The sequence below is a fragment of the Camponotus vicinus genome, unplaced genomic scaffold, assembly GCF_025532165.1.
Source record: "Camponotus vicinus isolate PSW18456_S1 unplaced genomic scaffold, iyCamVici1.0 SCAF_9, whole genome shotgun sequence".
In the NCBI taxonomy this organism is placed as follows: domain Eukaryota; kingdom Metazoa; phylum Arthropoda; class Insecta; order Hymenoptera; family Formicidae; genus Camponotus; species Camponotus vicinus.
This window is the reverse complement of record NW_028141981.1, coordinates 17,405,994-17,425,482: the sequence shown is the minus strand read 5'-3', so window position 1 is coordinate 17,425,482 and position 19,489 is coordinate 17,405,994. Positions and strand designations below refer to the sequence as shown.

The 19,489-nt window shown below is 42.4% G+C and overlaps 1 long non-coding RNA gene across 1 annotated transcript in view; it reads left to right on the top strand.

The window, feature by feature from the left end:
- Positions 1-19,489, top strand: part of LOC145976764 (uncharacterized) — a 50,649-nt gene that overhangs the window by 28,293 nt on the left and 2,867 nt on the right. Inside the window, exon 2 of the long non-coding RNA XR_014440306.1 lies at positions 990-1,132. This is a non-coding gene — a long non-coding RNA (uncharacterized LOC145976764). The remainder of the gene's footprint in view (positions 1-989; positions 1,133-19,489) is intronic.

Below are 19,489 nucleotides of genomic sequence, written 5' to 3'. Positions count from 1 at the left end.
ACATTTTACGCCTCTAGATTACATATTCGACGTATCGATAAATGATATTCTTAGTTAATCTTGCGTGGCGTGATTAAAACGAAACGTCGCAACATAAAAGGCCAATTAGCCACACTTGACAACTATCGCCGATAGCAGCCAACGGCCGTGAAGAATCGCTCGTCGTCTTTATATCCTCGTGATTGTAAAAATGTAAAAGCTTCCAATCGCGAGACGAGTCACTTCGTCATGCGCTGCGCATCGCGTCTCGAGCCACGACATTGCAAACAACAGGCATTTCGCGATCGTTCGCTCGTCGTGCTGCAATCTCGTCGTTCATAAACAATACACAAGGAGCGAATCTCCTTGAGATCGGCAATAAGTAATAGCCGTGACGGGTGAGGCCGAGCGAACCCAGTGAGCAACATTCTTAAAGGGGTCAGCGCTGTGTCACGGGAAGAAAGAGTTTGCGACTCGTCCGCAGGAAGTATATATAGAAACCACGTATTATATTCGTTGTGAGAGACGCGAAGACTCGATTTAACTCGGTGAAAAATCGAATCAGAGAAATTCACGTTGCGGCTTTACAACTTTTAGACTTTTACTATACGTCTGCAAAATGGGTCGACTATTGGCTTAGACATTTATCGTATATACGTATATATTAGAAAGAGATACTTATACGAATCCTTTTTTTTATTTATTTGAAGAAAACTGCATTCTCTTCAGGAAATGTTGGAAATGCTGTTTTGCCACACGCTGATACATAATTAACGTTTATTAGTTTTGTTTTCTCCATTGATGACATATATTGACGTGATGCAATGATTTCAATGTATAGATCCTATCAATATTGCCACGAGCAATTTGCCATTTATTTTGCAAGGATAAAAGATTATTAATAAATAACTCATTTCTCTCTCAAATTCTTATAAACGCTATATACATTATGTTATTATAAGAACCTCCATATATATTTTTCTTTAAATCTTATTTCCGTTTTTTTCTAGCATTTATCATGCCTGCATGCTTTCCAAAATACCGTACGGATGGGAGCACCTTTAAAATCATATGTTTCGCGTCTCTCGCCCAAGGCAGTCGATGTTTCGTGAATGAAATGGCCACTTTTCGACGTTTAACGACCTCAGAGAAGGTAAGAAAACATCGATTCATCTAAATATCATTCGGTTGTAATCTAACATATCCGTTCACATTCAGTTTTGTGCTGTCTAATTTTGTGCTGTAGATATTACAAAAAGTATGGGAAAGAAAATAATTAAAAGCACACAAGACAAATTGTTAAAAATAATTTTTCGCGGACATCTGGGTTCTCGATGTAAATATATCGATGAAAATAAATTTTTAAAAAATTTTATTGCATTAAAAAATGTACGAAAAATCGCACTTATAAAAATAAGAGTCAAAACTTATTTGTTTAATTATAATTTACGTTGTTCTCTCTCTTTCTCTGTATGTATGTGTATGTATTCGAATCAAAATAGACGTGTATATCAAATTGACATGACACTTGCCGGCTGGTCCTGCTGGTTCAGAGATTTTCGATGAAAACGAGACTCGCTCAGGACAAATTCGTGGCGGGCGTTCTTTATGGTGTATTTAATTACGGTGACGAGCCACAGGTGAATGAGATACATGGTGGGGCGATAATGCGGCAGTTAGTATGCAGCGGGTACTGTTACTCAATGTTAATACCAAGGGGCCCCATTGATCCCTCCTGTCGAGAACGCGCTGTCCGGAGAACGAGGGAACAGATTCCAGACACAGCCAAACCGAAAGAGCGCGCGCGCCTCCCTTTCTTCCCCTCTTCGTACTCGTCGAACAACGGGGTGGTGATGCACGAAGAAGCCGACTCTGGAATGCCACAAGTCCCGATCCGAGCTGTACAGTCCGGATCGTTCCAACTTGTCCGGCATGTACCACCGAAGTAAGTCGACGGGAAGCAAGAAAGAGAAGAGGATCATGGTATGGAGGAGGACGAAGGGAGGGTGAAAGAAAGAAGAGAGAATGGGAAGAAAGAAATCGCTTTATCGCGTCATTGGATGGCCGTGGCTCCTCGCGATCTCCTGCGCAGTCGATTCGCGAGCGGAAAAATCATAATTTTGCACAAACACCGATTATTACTATCGATGTCTTTCGTTTATAAAATACGGTAATTAATCTTAAATGCAATTATTAATATCTATGCCAACGATAGGCGAACATCACTTGGCTATTAATTAACAGTTTGGAATTTAGTGGATACGCTGATGTCATTGAGGCAAGATGGTAGTTTGCAGATAACTTTTTGCGGGATCATACGCCCACGTCGTGTGGAAAGGATCCAGTAGATTAGAATCTGAAAGGATCCCAGTCACATAGAGTGCCGGTGTTAATCCGTTTGATTCGCTCAGGTATAAATCAGGCCGATTTCGTAAATGAGGGAACGGAAGTCTCTACAACTCGAGTCGGCTTAACCTTCCGAGGCGTGACGTCATTCGGCGTATTTCTTTTCGGTCTCTTAATAGTGTCGGATAATTCACTCGAAAAAGGCGACGAGTTGGACCGAAAGAAAAACGAATGAGTAGATGACGCGGCGAGGGCGCGCGAGAAAGAAGGACGCGACGTCGTGAGACGAGACGACAGGGAACATCGAGTTTGGTCATACTTCGCCGGAAGAAATTTTTATGGAACCCCGTCTACGACCTCCGGGCTCTCGACGGGAACGTGTGGAATTTTTAGATTCAGCTACGCTCGACCGTAAAACCGCGCGCCGTAATTAAAAGCCACGGTGAAAAGCCAGATCTTCGCATTGCGTGTCCCCGATGTATTTCCATTATTGCGGCCAAGAGTCATCAACGGACGAGTCATTGCAATCCCATCATCGCGAAGCAGCTGATGGCCGATGTAGAGATATCGTTGATGTTTACGCATGTTTAATTGCAAAATTGTGTCGGCTCATAATTGTTGCGGCGCGTTTTACATTTTAGAATCCACAGCTGTCTTAAATCATGCGAAATAAAAGTGCATTATAATTTCTCTGAAAAATAATTGATAATCTCGCAATGAAAAAAAGATTATTATTTATCGACAAGATCGCGATTTACAATTGCGGTAATATTTGTCAGGCGGATTTTAAGATGTAATGTTAAATTATCTTACAATGAGAAACCTCTACTTCGAGATAATTCATTTTCTGGGGATTATCCCGAAATAATTGCAACGACCGACGGTGCGACCGAAGATTGCAAGGACCGAGAATATCGAGAGACGTATCGCAGGATGAAGGAAGCAGCGGGGACGAAGTAGGAAGATAGCAATCGACGAAAGACACATTGGAGGGGAAAGAGACGCGTTAACGCGATCAAAGGGACAAGCGGGAAGAAAGAAAGGGAGAGAAAAGGCGAAGAGAAAAAGAGTCGAAGAAGGATGGACTACCGAAGAGTTTCGAAGGATGGAACCTATGGAAGCAAAAACAGAAACCAGTCTCACTGGCTCAAGGCTGCCTGGCCCGAGAAGAGAGAGAGTACCTGAACCCGCTGGCTGCTGAGCTACCTGGATCGTCCATGAGTACCTGTCTGCCTTTACCTCCTGATTTCTACCTCTCTCTCTTTTTACCTTTCTCGTCCTTTCCTCCTTCCTCTTTCCTCCACTTTTTCTTCTATTCTTCGTTTCTTCGTCTTCTTCCTCCTGCTCCTCCTCGCGAATTTGCCCTCCGCGCGGATCTTCTCCAAGGGGGGCTTGTGCACTCTCTCGCTACTACCTTTATCCTTGGCCCATGTACCACACCGATACGCGTAGAGTCGTTTCACGCAAATTCGTCCGAGAACGCCTTCTGCGTCGAACGGCAAAGCGGTTCCGAACTCGTTTCCCCGTCAAAACCGTGACGCGTCGTCTGACCGGTCGAAAGCAACACCGGCGTCCACGGATATCGTCTCCTCTTTGATCCCTTCGACTTGGCGAAAGGACGCCGGACAAGAGAGACCCGTTCGATTCTTTCCGCGTAATTATACGCGAGGGTCACGACGACGAGCTCTGCTGCCGAGGTGGTCCGATGTTGGTCCTCGTTTCATCGATAGTTTGAAGATCCATCCGAGGATTAATTAAGGACAAGATAAAGACGGGACCACAACTTGGTCTACGATCCGTAGACCAGGTACAGTATCTAATTTGAGAAGAGAATCAACAATTAATTTCAAGATAGGATATATACATTTTGCGCTGCAGATGATTTTATTTACATTTTATTATATTTGGTAAAATTAATATTAAGAGAGAAAGAGAAAAAGAGAGAAAACAAATATTACGTAACTATTGGTTTAAGTAAAACATAAATTTTTTATTTAAAAATAAAATGCAGAATTCAACTAGAAACATGCTCTTGATCTAAAAATATAATTGATTATATAGAACAATATAAAAATTGAATCCGCGCCAGAAATACTCTGATAAATCGTAACTAATTGATATTGTTTACGATAATTGATTGTGTTATATGCATCAACTACGAATATTTAACCAACAAATATCGATAACTTGATTTCCAACAAGTAGTAGCGATGACACGAAGGATTTTCGACGTATCGCTTTCAAGCGCGTGAGAGAATAGTACCAACGCAACGTTATCAGATTCGCCGGTGGCTTATCGGCGTATGACGCGCATAGAGTGTAAGCAGTATGCAATAACAGATCGTGATGGTTTTGACGTGATCGCGATAGGGCATGTGTAAGTGACTGCGGGAACGAATAAGTGCGCGAGGAGAATATTGGCCAGTCACACCACTTATACAAGGTGATCGTCTTTCATGGGGAAGACAGTTATTGCGCACTATATGTGAAGTGCAATGTTTAGTACTAATAATTTAGTACATCATATATATAAAGATAAAAATCGAAAGAATTAAATATATTATCGTCAAATTACAGATTAATTAAATATAATTAAATATTATTGCTCTTAAATATGTCTGACAAATTTTTGCAAAGACTGTATATTTCACATTATTTGCAACGTTTTTTATTAATTCATTATTAAAGATACTTTATTTATTTTAATAATACACAATAACTAAATAATATATAATTAAGTGAAAACGATATCTCTTTTTTTCGACGAGAATTTCAGTTTTCTGACAGTATGTGGCTCGAATCGCGATAAGATCATTAACACTTTCCGAAGACGCGCTAACTCCTTCGTACTTGAACGGATCACCCAGTATAACAACCGCGACGTAAAGGCACGTAGGCGCAAAGAGGCACCAGTGGCGATCGAAGCCAGCCAGTCGGCCGGCCAGTCGCCAGTCGCGTTGTAATCGCAGAATAATTGAATCCGCACACATACGTTACGTGCGTGCGCTCATTTCATCTTCCTTTCCCTTCTCGTCTCTATTCCCTTCTCTTTCACTGATTTTTCCTTCTCTCGCTCGCCCCTTCCCCCCTTTCATCTCTTGCCCCGCGTTCCGACCCCTTATTTATAAGCGCCTCCAGCTACCGGCATAAATGCAGCCGAAGACTGCATTCACAAACCCGCTCACGGGCCGTCGCCGGGTTTCCTAGCTGCCGCTGTCGCTGGTCCCTGGATGCTGGATGCCGATGATGCCAGCAAGCCGGTGCCAGCGCCAGCACCGCACCATTGGTGCAACCGACAATCCCGTTTACATTGGCTACGGCGGCGGCGCGACGGGCCCCCGGGGCACGCTACCTCGCTTACTCGAACTGAAACAATCGCCTTTTTATCCACCCTCTCCTCGCTCCTAGTTCTCCGCTGCACGTTCGTCTCTCCTCTCGGCGAGGCAGATTAATACTCTCCGCAAAATCGTGTCCGGATCGCGGATCCTTGCAATATTATTTGAATACGATTTTTTTATAGCAATTACAATTCCGATGCGGAATTGTGTTGTTACTTCTGACATGCAAGGCATGTATCCTGACGTCTACGTATCAAATTAACAATACGCGTAAGACGTAAACGAGTCCGCTGCGGTCGTGACGAAGCTTTTACCGCGTGTCTCGAAGGAACGGCGACGCGATGGCCTCGTTTAGATTTTGTCTCCATTTCTCAGGAATTTCTGGAGGACATCGGCATATGTGCGTGCGACAATCTTTGCTCGGACACGGGTCACGCCCCGGACCTGTACCGTAATCACTGTCCGGAAGGTGAAAACACTTATGATTGAACGATATACTGTGCGCAATGCGACCTGATTCTTAGATGCTCAAAGAGCGGAGATAAACGTTTCTCGAAAAAAAAATTTCGTAAAAACTCTTAAAGTTCTTCGTGTTAAAAACCGCTTCCGGATACGATGCTTATCGTTTATCCGACATAGCTTTTGATAGCGATTAATCAACGGCTATCAAGCGGCAAAAGCGTTTCACAGGCTCCCGCTAAAACCGATGCCCACGATTACGTTATTTATGGTCACACCGTTACGCGTTATAATAGTTTGGTGACAGCGGGAGCGGCCGGTCTCGCGCGATAAGTCATCCATGCGAGACGAAAGCTACAGTTAGAGCCATTTAGAACTTTACGCTACATACATTTATTGGGCCGTGATGCGATAATTTGCGGAGCCTCACGGAACACCCTGATGCATCGTTCTCATGGCGAAGCGTAAAACAGGGCGATGATGCGGTCGCTTCGCGCGAAGAATAGCATTTTAACGCGCTCAGCAAGCAGAAGTTAAAGTCGTGCAAAGAGGAATAGAGCTTCTCTCTCTTTCTCTTGGATTCTCTTGGATCCTTGAGTGCAGAAGGCTATTCTCTGGCCTTGGGTGCGTTAGACATGTTGGAGTGTGGAAACACCTCAGTCGTTATTTTCCCGGCTGCGAGCCGCGCGTTGTGTAATGAAACGCGGTTACTCGCTTGAAATCTGTTAAGCCGTATTTGCTTCTGGCTTTATTGACTCTTGCCGGCCGGCGACGGGAATAATAGTCTTGCGCGCGAAGCGTATCGACAATCCCATTAGAAGCGGTCACAATGCAAATTTGCGCGACCGGCCAACTGGAGCTCGAAAAATGCGTGTAAGACTGGTGCTTCAGTGAGATATCCTCTAATCATTTCTCTTCTGTTAATCAAAAAATAGATAATAAATAGATTTAAATATAATAAAATTTCTCATTGATTATCAAGTAGCATGAAACAAAGTAATATATTCAATTTAGTAATAAAGTCATTAAACTTAAAATTACACATTGCATGAAAGAGTAAAAAAAAAAGTATATTTTTTTTAACTAGAGCCTTTTTTTAGAAAAATTATTATTTTCAAATTTCGAAAAATTCTTGTAAATTTCTTGTAAATTTCTTTCTTTTAATTATCTTGTGAGATTTCATCCTGGCGACTCTTTTCGGTGGGAAGCAACGCAGGGCGAGAACGGAATGAGTCATCCGACGATGCCGGACGTCATTGATTTCCCGCGCGAACAAATCCTGGGAGATTACGCGTATCCTTGGGCCGTAAGAAACAGGATTCCGGGCACGCGGATGTGCAACGCGCTCCTTATTCCGCGTGTATCGATTAAGATCAGCGGATTCCTGACACGGAGCAATCCACACACGTACTGGCGCGGCGATGCGTTGCCTCTCTTTAACGCATTCGTCCTTTTTCCGCGCGCGCGTTATTAACTGGATATCGTATTCAATAGCAAAGTCACCGCCGGACGATCTACTAATTTACCGTCGCTCTACCTGGTTACTCGGCGAATAAATAATAATGTCGCATTACGCACCGTGTACGTAAATCTGCGTACGGACGCGAGAACGGGAAAACGAGCTCCGTGAGACAGTCGCGGTCGACCGCGGTATCGAAATGGCACGCATCTGGAATGTCGTTATCATTTTTATCGCATCTAATTAGATGGCTCTCTTTTTGTCTTCCACGCTTCGCATACCGGAGCACGGCGGCGGTAAGGCGCGCGTAAGTGGCCAGAAAATTAAGTCGAAGCGATAAAAGCAAACGAGGTGGAGAACTGTACGACGCCTCTCTGTCATGTTATTAACATGAACTCATGATTCGCATGATGCTCCACACTTTATTAAGCGCGTTTAATGAATTACTTGTATAAGGTGAGCGAATAAAAGGCGCGGAACTCGTATAATAATTTAGATTAAATGTCGAGTCAGTTGTTTTCGCTAAATCACTCGGCGACTTCGTTATCACGGGACGAGATAAAGTATGTATAAGCACTCGAAAAATCCGAAATACCATCTTCCTCGAATTCAGTAAGCGGAAAGAAAATCGAGCAAAGTGATACGATGTACCGTATCTTAAATAGACGGCAGACAAGTACGCTTGAATGGGCCGTGAGGCCCCGAAGGGTTTCTAGACGCTGCTTTTAGCCGCCTCTGATCCGTGACGAAATATTAATTGACACAAAAAGTAGTAGCTCTCGGCAGACCGCCCCGGCACCTTACGAAACGACTCTCGGCTATACACGCGGCTTTTCTATAGGCTCACGCTTATCGCCGTACGTATTAATTCGTATTATTAATGCCGCTTGTGTGCGCAACGAAGGGGCAGCATTGTCATTATGACCGAGTCGTTATTAACGATCGGCCATTATAATTGATACACCGGTTTCCGATGAATTTAGTACAATTACAAGGGGAAAAAGGCAAGAATGGATCACTTTATTCAATTGTAATTGTATTCAATTTTCACCATAATGAATGTAGAAAAATCATTAATTTCCACAATGGGACATCTATCCCTTTATTTTTGCTCCCTGAACTGTTCTCATCCACGATCAAGCTGTAGAAAAAATTTCTTTTGTCTAATTTATATCTTTTAATTGAGATTATATTCTTAAATAATTATAAGAAATAACAATGAAATAACAATTAAATTTTAGAATTTTCTTTGATTCTTTATTATGTACATTTTTTGAAGTTTTACATTTATAAAATCTTAACACACATACTCATGCTTATTGCAATATATATTTCTAGAAAACAAATAACATAATTGATAAATAATATAACGCCAGTTGACGAGTCTTCTAACACCTCGATATTTTTATTAAAGTCTGCTTTTAAGGCGGAATATTACATAGCTATCGCCGATTTACGAGGAATATCTGGCGGCCGTAAAAATGGTTCATGAATTTTGTGAAAGCACAAAAAAGATGCCATATAACTTTACAGCCGCCGGCGCCCTCGTTGTTATCGTCGCACTCATATCGTGCATATATTATGGACCTTTTATAGGAAGAGAAGACTGAAAGTAATATCGGTCCGATATAAGCGGATTAAACGGTGAGAATTTACATCTTTTCGAGAGAAGGCGACATATGGCGAGTAAGTCGCCACTCGATTTTACCGCACGAATTGTATTTATATTCTCTTGTTATCCCATCACACTATTAAACTCAATAATGTAACACATTGATATTACTATTTAAATATCTGAAAAATTAAAAAAAAGCACATGTCCATTGCCAGATGTCAATTCTCATCCTTGTTGCTGATATCTTAACTTTCATGAATTGAGGGAAATTTTTTCGCTGTTTTGGAATAAATTAATAAATAATTTTATAATAAAATAAAAGCTAGATAAGCGTTAAGGGATTCTCTTGAACGTAAACTATGATACTTCCGGAATTGCAGCTGTTATGATGAAACATTTTCATATCGTTATCCGTGTGCAATTCTCGTTATCCGTGTGTAATTCTCGTCCGTGGCAAATCGAGCGAGTATTTCTTCATTCCTTAATCCACGCAGTCTTAATCCGGTTATTCGAACGTATTAGCCTTTTGGCCTCCTACGAATGTCGAGGTGTGACAGGTGAAAGAGGCGCGGGCGACCCTCGAGAGCAAGAGAAAGAGAGAGCCTTTCTCGAAAAAGACTTTCGCCGACACGAGCGAAACAGGAAGACGCTCTTTTACCAGACTGCTACATCGTCGAATTAGCGTTAAATCACTATATGCGATATTTCACTGCCTATATACGGGTCCCGGCCGTGAATACGGAATTACCCGCGACAACCTAATCTTAAACTACGATAACACGTTGCGATATATTGAACGCAACGGTAAATCGTGCCGAACGATTCGCTTAACGCGGTTCCGCGGTTCTACCGTAATATAATGTAATGTCCGTAATGCGTTCGCGCGCACGTCAAATTACGTTCACGTTTCAGGGGTAACGATAGACCGATTACGTGTCACACGTAAATACAAATAAGCCCAATATAACAGGTATGATTTATGCCATTGAGCAATATTACATGAAAGTGGATGCCTCGATATCGCGGCGCAATCTCGATCCGATGGGATTTTCTAGAGAAAAGAAAATGACCGATCGTACCGTTCGAGGTCAACGGGTGTTCGTTTTATTCTCGAACGTAGCGTAACACACAACATTTCAATGATCGTATTGGATGTACATGCGCGTGTATGTCGCTACGGAATTTGCAGACTGCGCCAACGTTTACGCTCGTGTTGCGTCTCGCTTGCGAATTAAATGAGTTCGGGGAGATTAACGTGACTGAGAAGCGACGGGTTGGCGCGTCGAAAAAGTGCATGAAGAAGCACGGCGAAGGATCTGGCGTCGGATTATTAATACCAGCTTTGGAGCCTCTTGAAGCGAGTCGAGGTGGCGAAGCGTGCTTGCGAAGGTCCGCGCCGATTAACTCGGCTCGACGGGACCTGTGGACCTATGGGGGGCTGGAAGGGGGCTCACCGTCTTTCACGGGAGCGTAGTGGCGGAGGTGAGACGAGAGGCCTATGCGCAATTTTTAACTCTTAGTATTATAACCGGAATATCCGCTGCGCAATCCCTTTGTTACGACTTAGTCGTGTCCTTCCATCTTAATAAGTTTCCCCTACAACTTTTAGAATTCTTATTATATTTGACATCATTGTTTATTGTATTCCATTCTAAATATGATTACATAATTTTTAATATATGATAATGTCGCGATTTCAATATATTAGGTAAAATAAAGGCACTTTAGCGCAAAATTGATGTGTGCGGATAAAAGTTAACGCATGAAAAACTGGAAAATATTAGTCGAGTAAAAATGAAGAAATATTACGTTTAATGTATGATAATATCTCAATGTGAAGAAAAGAGAAATTGTTTCGTAACGCGCATCGCACTTACATGCTAAAACGTGTCAATCTACGAAGAATGCCACGAGAGACTTGATCCGCAGAATCGAGATATAAATACAAAAGGCACAAGAGATACCAAGAATGTTAATTAGTTAATTAAAACGTTTTCGTGTGTTTTTACTTTGGGATATATTTAGATAAGCCGCGTTTCTATGGCATATGCTTTTCGAGGGAGAACCGGACCGTGATTATACCCTGGTCCTCCTATAGTTCAGGCAAGAGATAAGTCCAAGATGGACCGACTGGTCCTCCCGGCATCGCATTTATACAGTCGACACCGATGGCTCTCGATTATTTTAACCTCGTAAATATTTTATACACGAATGTGTAATATCTATGCGTGTTCAGGACTTGATACCTGTTAAATTATCGCTTAATATTTGCTCGAATGCAAATTTCGTAGAGAGAAAATTAAAGACCAAGAAAAAGAATTTTAAAAACAAATAAACATAGAAGAAAAATAAAAAGAAATATATAAAAATATAACAACAGAAGGTTTATACGCAAGAAAGCATTACATAATTGAGTCACATTTATACTTAGAAAAAGTCCAGCAGAATTTATCATCCACTTATCACTTTAATAATTACATGTGACGTGATAAATGATTAATGAACTAATGACATTGAAAGGAATTTAGAAAAAGGAACGATAGAATAGTTTCAACTTTGTATATGTATGTATAAACTGATATATATCAAGTTGTGTTAAGGCATACTTTCTACCTTACTACTCGTTGCGCAGACAATATTATTACTCGGGTATTATGCGTGTTGATTACGTAAGCACGTGGCGATTTACATTATTCCGCAGCAGCTAGACACTTATTGAAAATCGCGCCGAGAAACTAGCACGCGATTATAATCTTGACATTGATCGCAGATAACACAAGTCTCTATCATCGATCATTAGTTTCTACTACGTACGGACGTTTCTACCTAGATTCTGAGGCGGCCTCAAGAACATTCTGAGCAGTGAAAACCGACATCACTGTAGCGTATAAAAGACCGGCTCGTTTATTCGTCCATATAATACGAAATGACATGTGGAATAGAATTGTATGAAAGGACAAGTCGTCAGCTTTGAAAGAAAGGATTTATAATATCTTAATATATTAAGCAGCACATGACACTAATCTATATTCCTACGAAAGTCATGAATTGTCTTAAAATATATGGAATATTATCTGATTTATCTACAAATTATTTTACATTTAAAAGAGATTGTGCAAAAAATAACGCCAGTTTTAAATTTATATTTAAAAAATATATCTTGTAGACATGCAAGACACTTGTTAAGACTTTTAATATTTACGCGAAGCTTCTCGTGAGTTCATCGTGAGGGGAACAGAGATTAGATTTGCGTGAAACCAATGTACCGTGTGGCATCGCAGCAATTACTCGTCGATTTCCTCGTGAACAGGACGGGAATCTTCATCGGCGATCCGGATGCCCGTCACGTGGCGGCGTTTTGCGTGAGTACCACTATAAGAATCTTGCGAGAGCGGTCCATTGAATGGAGGATCTGGCAGGAGAATCGAGAAAGATGGTACGAGATGAACAGCGAAAACGCGAGACAGATTGTACGCAATTCTGACGACCGTGTAGCATCGTCTGTGTCTATGTAAACGTCAAGATATCACCGACAATGCAACAGAGATTCATTCTATTTTTTTCAGTTGACCACAACATTAACAATTTTCAGACACAGTAAGACTTCCGCGTTTCTATTCCGTTCCACTGGCAATTTTTTTTCGCAATCCTTTCGAGATTCTAATAAATTTTCAATTTTTAAATATTTTTTATGCAGAATATAAGTTTGTCGTATTAAACATTAATATAATCATTGCTTCGATTTCATTTTGTTGTTGTTTCAAACACGAATGAAAATCTTTTCTGAAGATGCCTGGGCTTAATATATATTAGACCGACTATTTTTTTGCATGCAACAATTTGTAAACTTCATCATATTTATCCTCTTTTTGTTATTTTAATTGCAAATAATTTCTGTGCATTTGTAACATGCGCTTTCAAAATTTGTCGTTTTTGACTCTTGACTTTTTTCTGTCGATTAATTCTTTCCATTGTCTAATTATCCTTGTAAGAGGGCTCGAAAAAAATATGTATATCAGGTTCGCATTTATAACATATGCATGTTGTTAGAATTACTTGAAACGCGATATACAAGGCTTTTTTGTACGGTCACTTTCAAACGCTCGTACATGAAAATTAACTATGCGTTGCCGCAAGCGACTTGTACAATTAAGGAAAAGAGAGAGAGAGAGGGAGAGAAAGAGAGAGATAGAGGAAGAGAAAAATGAGGGAGGAAAGGAGTTTGATGAAATTTCTGCTATCTAATGAGATTCTTTGATTACCACTTGATACCGATTCCATACGCCACTCACGTATAGCGGAGAAATATATTCGTATGAATCGTGATTTCATTTCGCGCCGCAGAATTTTGACGTGCGCGGATTTTCTCGCCGGAGAATGAAAAAGGGAAGTGGTGTCTGTGTGAGACAATGGCGATCGTTGATTGGATGCGAATTATTAATAAAACACGCCCGGATGTTTCCCACGGATGAATCGCGCCTTTATCTCCGTTATTACGAGGAACGCGAGCGTACGCACAGCGCATATCAGATTGCCAACAACTGGTGAAATAAATAAATTCTTAAGTGAATAAATACATTAATGTGTGTACGATAATGCGAAAGAATACGCTAATGCGGGAATATTCGTAGTACGTGTGGATATAACGAACGCGATGCGTGCCATTTTGCTTCGTCGACGCCCGTTATATAACAACCGGATTGCGTCACACTTGCTTCGCGTCGTGATTGCAAATTCAAAATTTTTTGACCGGCAACTATGTTTTCAAACTGTAACGATGACCAATACATGCAACTCGATGCTTCCGCATAAGAAGAGAGCGAGCGAGGATTTCTTTCGTGATCGAGGAACGTTCTGTAATGTATTTCGTAAAAGTCGGACAGCAGAGCGGTTAATTTGTGCGTTCTCAATGGACGTAATGTCGGGTGGCTCGGCATCTCGAAGCGGATTACGTCGGAGAAATTGCTCGGCGCGGTCAGTTTTGCTCTTTTTACGCAGCGATTAAAGCACTTCGATCTACATTAATTACGGCACCTGCAATGATATACATCGGCTCCGCGTTCGAGAAACACACGTATTCTCTTACATAAGTTCAATCCCCATGATTCGCGCGCCCTCGAGCATCGCGTTGTTCGAGCACGAACGTCGAGAGTCCCTCGGAGAGCCGATCGGTTTCGAAAATAAAATTCGCGGAACTCTCTTCTCTTTCGCAACGCGCAGGACTGCGCTTTGTTAACGCCAAAATTGCACGAAATGCACGAGAATAAGCGTTAATAAGCGATCGCGCGGTCTAACTCGACGAAACCCACAGAGTTTTCACTCGGGGAGGAGAAGCGGGAGGTTCGCCGAGCGGACTGAACGCTCAATTTCCTGAGCGGGATAACGATCAGGCCCGAGTACGAGGGAGTCTAAAAACTCTGTCCGTAATTGACAGGTGACTCCTTCCATCGTCGACGTAGCACAGGTTAGCCCTTAAACCTGGAAATCTTCAGCCGGTCCCTAATAACTGTGGGAGCCTGTGCCACCCTCTCACTTCTACCGATCACGCTTCTACTCTCTTCTCTTTCTTCTCTCGACTTCCTTTTCTTTTTTTTCCAGTCCTCTCACTTTCGTTCGCGGCTTTCGCCCTCTTCTCAATGGTTGGTCCTTATGGGCGTTAAACGGATTTCGATAAGTTTTCGTCAGCGACAGGTAGGAGAGACACCTGTTGATCCCTTCCTTAACACAGCCGTCTCCATTCATGGTGTGCGAGTGTATAACAGCTCATCTCGTTAAAAACCACCTTACTCTCGCTCCCAATATATCACGGCAGTAGCATCTACACTTTCGACAAGACGAAAGGATCCTCCACAGAATCGGCATCTTTCAAAACTAATGGGATCTTAACTAAGTCAAAATAGGACATCAATGTCGATCGCCTATCTACGATTGACAGTCACAGAAATACTTGCATTCTTCATGATGATAACTTATATTATTTAAAGAGAAATGCACAAAATTAATTGCATCGAATATTTATAATATAATTACCTTGGCAATTAATATTTATTGAAATTAACTTAGCTTATATTGAAAGAGAAGAAGAGGATATATTAAAATATACTTTTTTATAAAATACTTTATGCATATTTTTAATTTTGTTTAAAAATATATGTATCATAAAGTGTTTTTTCCTAAGTCGAAGATTTAAGAAACTTTAAACATTTCCGACTAATTTACCAGTTTTCGAAACGAATGGCTCTTAAAATTTAATTGCAAGGGCCAATTTGCGAGAGATTAAAAAAAAAACATTATCGTATCATAACAGCTGCAAGGACACTGGGTCCTGTTCCAACGATCGTATTCGAGAGCCGCCAGAGGAACGTGAGCATCGCCAAAGCCGAGCGAAGGACGGGCCTCGTTCCCGCCGGGGTAGATTAGATAGGTCCTTACTCGAATTTTTACTTCGATCCCAGAGCGATTGTTTAATTTAACGAGCACAATATGCATATCCAGGACGGTGGCGGGCATCTCGCGGGGGAGAGGCCCGTCGGCGGTCCAGTGGTGTCGTGTGGAGCGCACACAAGAACCTTTATTCTTATCTCGAACTCTTTTTTTAACATTAATTAACTCGGCCCAGGCTTATCGTGCAGGCTTCACTGACCCAACGTTAAACTGACCGGAGGCCCATTCACACACACACACGATTGTGCGCGCACACATGTGTAAAAAGGCCCGTGCCACACGGGCGTGCTGTGACTCGCCTGTGCAGAAAATTGAACGATCACCCTCTGCGCGCTCCGCTTCGTCTCATCGGCGTCATTCGATTATTACACGCCCAAATATCTGTGCCCGCCTCCTCTTAAGACTGCAATAAAAAGCAGCGATTCGCGATGCGCCTCGCCGAGGGGCGGCGAGGCTTATTTTCGCGATCCTGTTCCGATGCCAGAAACTCTCACGGGACGGTAATTATAATTTTTTCTGAAACCAACCGCGTCCCCCTCTTCATCGAAGTCCGGGGATTGCGTAGTCGAATATTAATTATCTCGCTAATAACATTTTACCTCGTTACGATCGGCGTACGCGGAAGGGGATGATGACAAAAACAAGCCCCGCGCAGCCAGCGGCCGCGGTTGCGTAATCCACATTTGGTTGGGAATGGAGTCACCGGTTAATTGATAGCACTCGAGATGGAAAGAAGCCGATTTCTCGCATATGGAATAACGTCATTTTTTTCGAACCGATTGATTAACGGCTCGTGTCCGATCGTAAATGGAGTGTGCGTTGATTTTTCTCGTCCTACTCGCGTAGCGAAAGCCGCGCAAGTTTAGCCGAAACGATAAATCTCTCTTATCCCTTCATTCGTTTATACATCTTCGTCTTCGTACTGGTCATTCGCATCTAATCGTTATTGACAGCATCACTGAATTAACGGTACGCCTCATATCCTTTTTCGCCGAGGCTGCCAATACATCTTCTAAAAGACGAATCAAAGGCACTGAAGCGTGCATCGTAAGATCTATCAAATATTAGTTAAGTAGATACGATAAGATGCTTATGAGGAATATTACGAAAATGTACATTGATCCTCGCAGAATTAAATGGGGAAATGAAATTACGATAGGTATACATGTAAAAAATAAATATGAAGAGATAGAAAAGAGTTAATTATTTTTATATCTTAAAACTATTTTTATTAAATCATTTTTTTAGTTCCACAATACATGAAATTTTAACATTTTTTTTTAAATATCATACATTATTCATATCTATGAAATGAAATAAGCTTACAAATAGCAATTTAAATTACTAGGAAACTCATAATATATCGCTGGTTTTCCACAATTGTATTGTTGTGAGATCGTTATCAGAATATAAAAATATTCAGTTTTGCATTATTTCTAAAGTACTTTTACTTTTATTCGCGATTTCTATTTAGATGCAATCTTCGCGACCGCTTCTAATTATTAAATAAGATGTTGAATGAATAGTGAACAGAGAAAGTTTTGCTTTATTTTACGGTGCTCGTCGAAGCACCGCTAATTACGCGCGTTCGCCGTAAAATTTGCATGCCGATTCGCTAATTCGTTTCGTTCGGCGAGAACTCGCATAATTTCGCATACGGGGAAGAGTAACTGCGCGTTAGTCTAGGTTCTCGTGACTACGTAACGGGCATACTTGCTTTCAGCAACAATTAGCGAGGCGTCAAAAGGACACCTGACGGGTATTCGCGGGATAACGGAACCGGGGAAACCGAGCTATCTCCAAGTTCATGACACGCCTGCGAATCTGTCCAGCATATGTCCAGACGTTATGAAATCCTAGCGGAATCTCAAAGCAGCATTATAAATTTTCCTTATCTTATAAATAATTATTACAACCGACCGAATAAAACTATATCTCTCGGTGCGCATGAAAGTAATATAAATAATAAAACGAATATGTTAGGAATATTGTAGTCTTATTTGATGAATGAGTTTAGGTATTTATAAAAAAATGAAATACAAATACATGTTATAAAATACATACGTACATATATGTATATAAGATATGAGATTGATAATACTTGGCTTATGTGCAAATTACATCGAGATAGCTGTGGCAAAAAATCCTGATAAATATTTATCACACGTAATTACTCAAATCGGAATGTTCACATCGGTTTTGCAAAAAAGCATGAAAGTAAAAGTACGTAGGAAGCTTGTGTCCTCGAGACAGAGCCGCGGATGCGGCCGCGTTCGGAGCAACGTACGGCTGCGGTCCAGGTGGAATCTGGTATCTATAGTCATCCGACGAATGCCTGAAGAAAGATCATTAAAATCTTTCTACGTGTATATACACTCCGCGCGGTTTGCGCCCCGTCGCGTATCCATTACACCTCCTGCTTTCGCAAAGGTCCTTCAGAAAGCTAACGTAAATTCATGAATAATGAAAATAGAAGGCAAGGAGAATAATATGCCTAGAATTCTGTCGGCGACACGCGCGCGGAAACTATGCGGATTCCGCCGCAAAAATATTTCTTCGAGAAGCTCTTGTGGTACATATGCATAAATACCATAAATAATAACGCGCGCATACCGCTTTACCTAACGAACGATCCTGATAAACTGGAATGATTCCCCGGCGAAAGGGATTCCCCGGCGAAATCTGATAAGAAGGAAAACGGTCGGGCAAAAAAGGCGACTTTATGACTCTTTCATTTCTTGCCACGACACCGTCTTTGCGGCATCAAAATATTCACGATCATGGACCGGCCCGCATAATCCTCCGTGCCATTTGAGCCGGATTGTTAAAAGCGCTCCGGCTAATTCGGAAGGATCTCTCGCGGGAGAGATGGAGGCCGTGTACGAGGAAGCCGCCGAATGTGCTGGAATTACCGGTGGGGGATCTCTTAACGAACGAACGGGCTGGCGAAACGTGTGAGAATCGCGAGAATAAAGCGAGGTGCGAGAACCCGCGGACTTAAATGCCCTTACAAGCCCTCGTATTTCTCGCATCGCGTCGATTCACGCGCGTACCAAAAATCTACACGTTTTCTCGTCGGCCGCCATAATCCCCCGGTCCGGTCGCGGCCCGGGCTCTTAAGAAAGCGAGAGAGAGAAAGAATAAAAAATAAGAAAGAGAGAAAAGGAAGAGAAAAAAGAACGAGCTATCCAGCAAATTCGAAACGATCTCACGACACGGAGAAGACATGGAAGAGACGAGAGGAGGATGAGCACGGCAGCAACGGCAGCATATCAGGCAGCACAGGTGGAATCTGGTATCTGGCTCTCAGAGAGCTCGCTCCTCGGGTACAGTCGAGGAAGGACGCGAGAGGAGGGAACCGCACCTAAACACCCTTGCGTGTACGCTCGCTCTCTCGCGCGTTTTCCTCATCCATCGGGAGAACGCGTGTGCGTTTTACCTCGTCTTTGCTCCCTCGCGAAAGACTCCCCGAGATGCTCGCGTCTTTCTCCGCTCCTCTTGCGCCTCTGTAATAATGTGCTCACATATTGGAGTACCTGAGAGGAGTACCGAGGGCGACGAGTCCGCTGGACCTCGAGGTGGACCGTACCTCGTGTACGTACGAGCTGGATGTGCAGATGTGTGCGTAAGACGTGCCTACATGCCCACGGCGGTAATAAGAGAAAATAAGTAAAACCCTAAGGTACGAACCGGAGGGGGCATAGGGCGGGTTGGCAGCGTTGCGCGGCGCAGCGAGAGAAAGGGGGAAGGAGAGAGAAGGAGGGGTGGAGAGAGGCAAAGAAGGAGGTGAACCTGTTCCCGAGGGAGTTCCTTGACCCTCGGGGGGGGCACACTCTCTTGTGAGCTTTC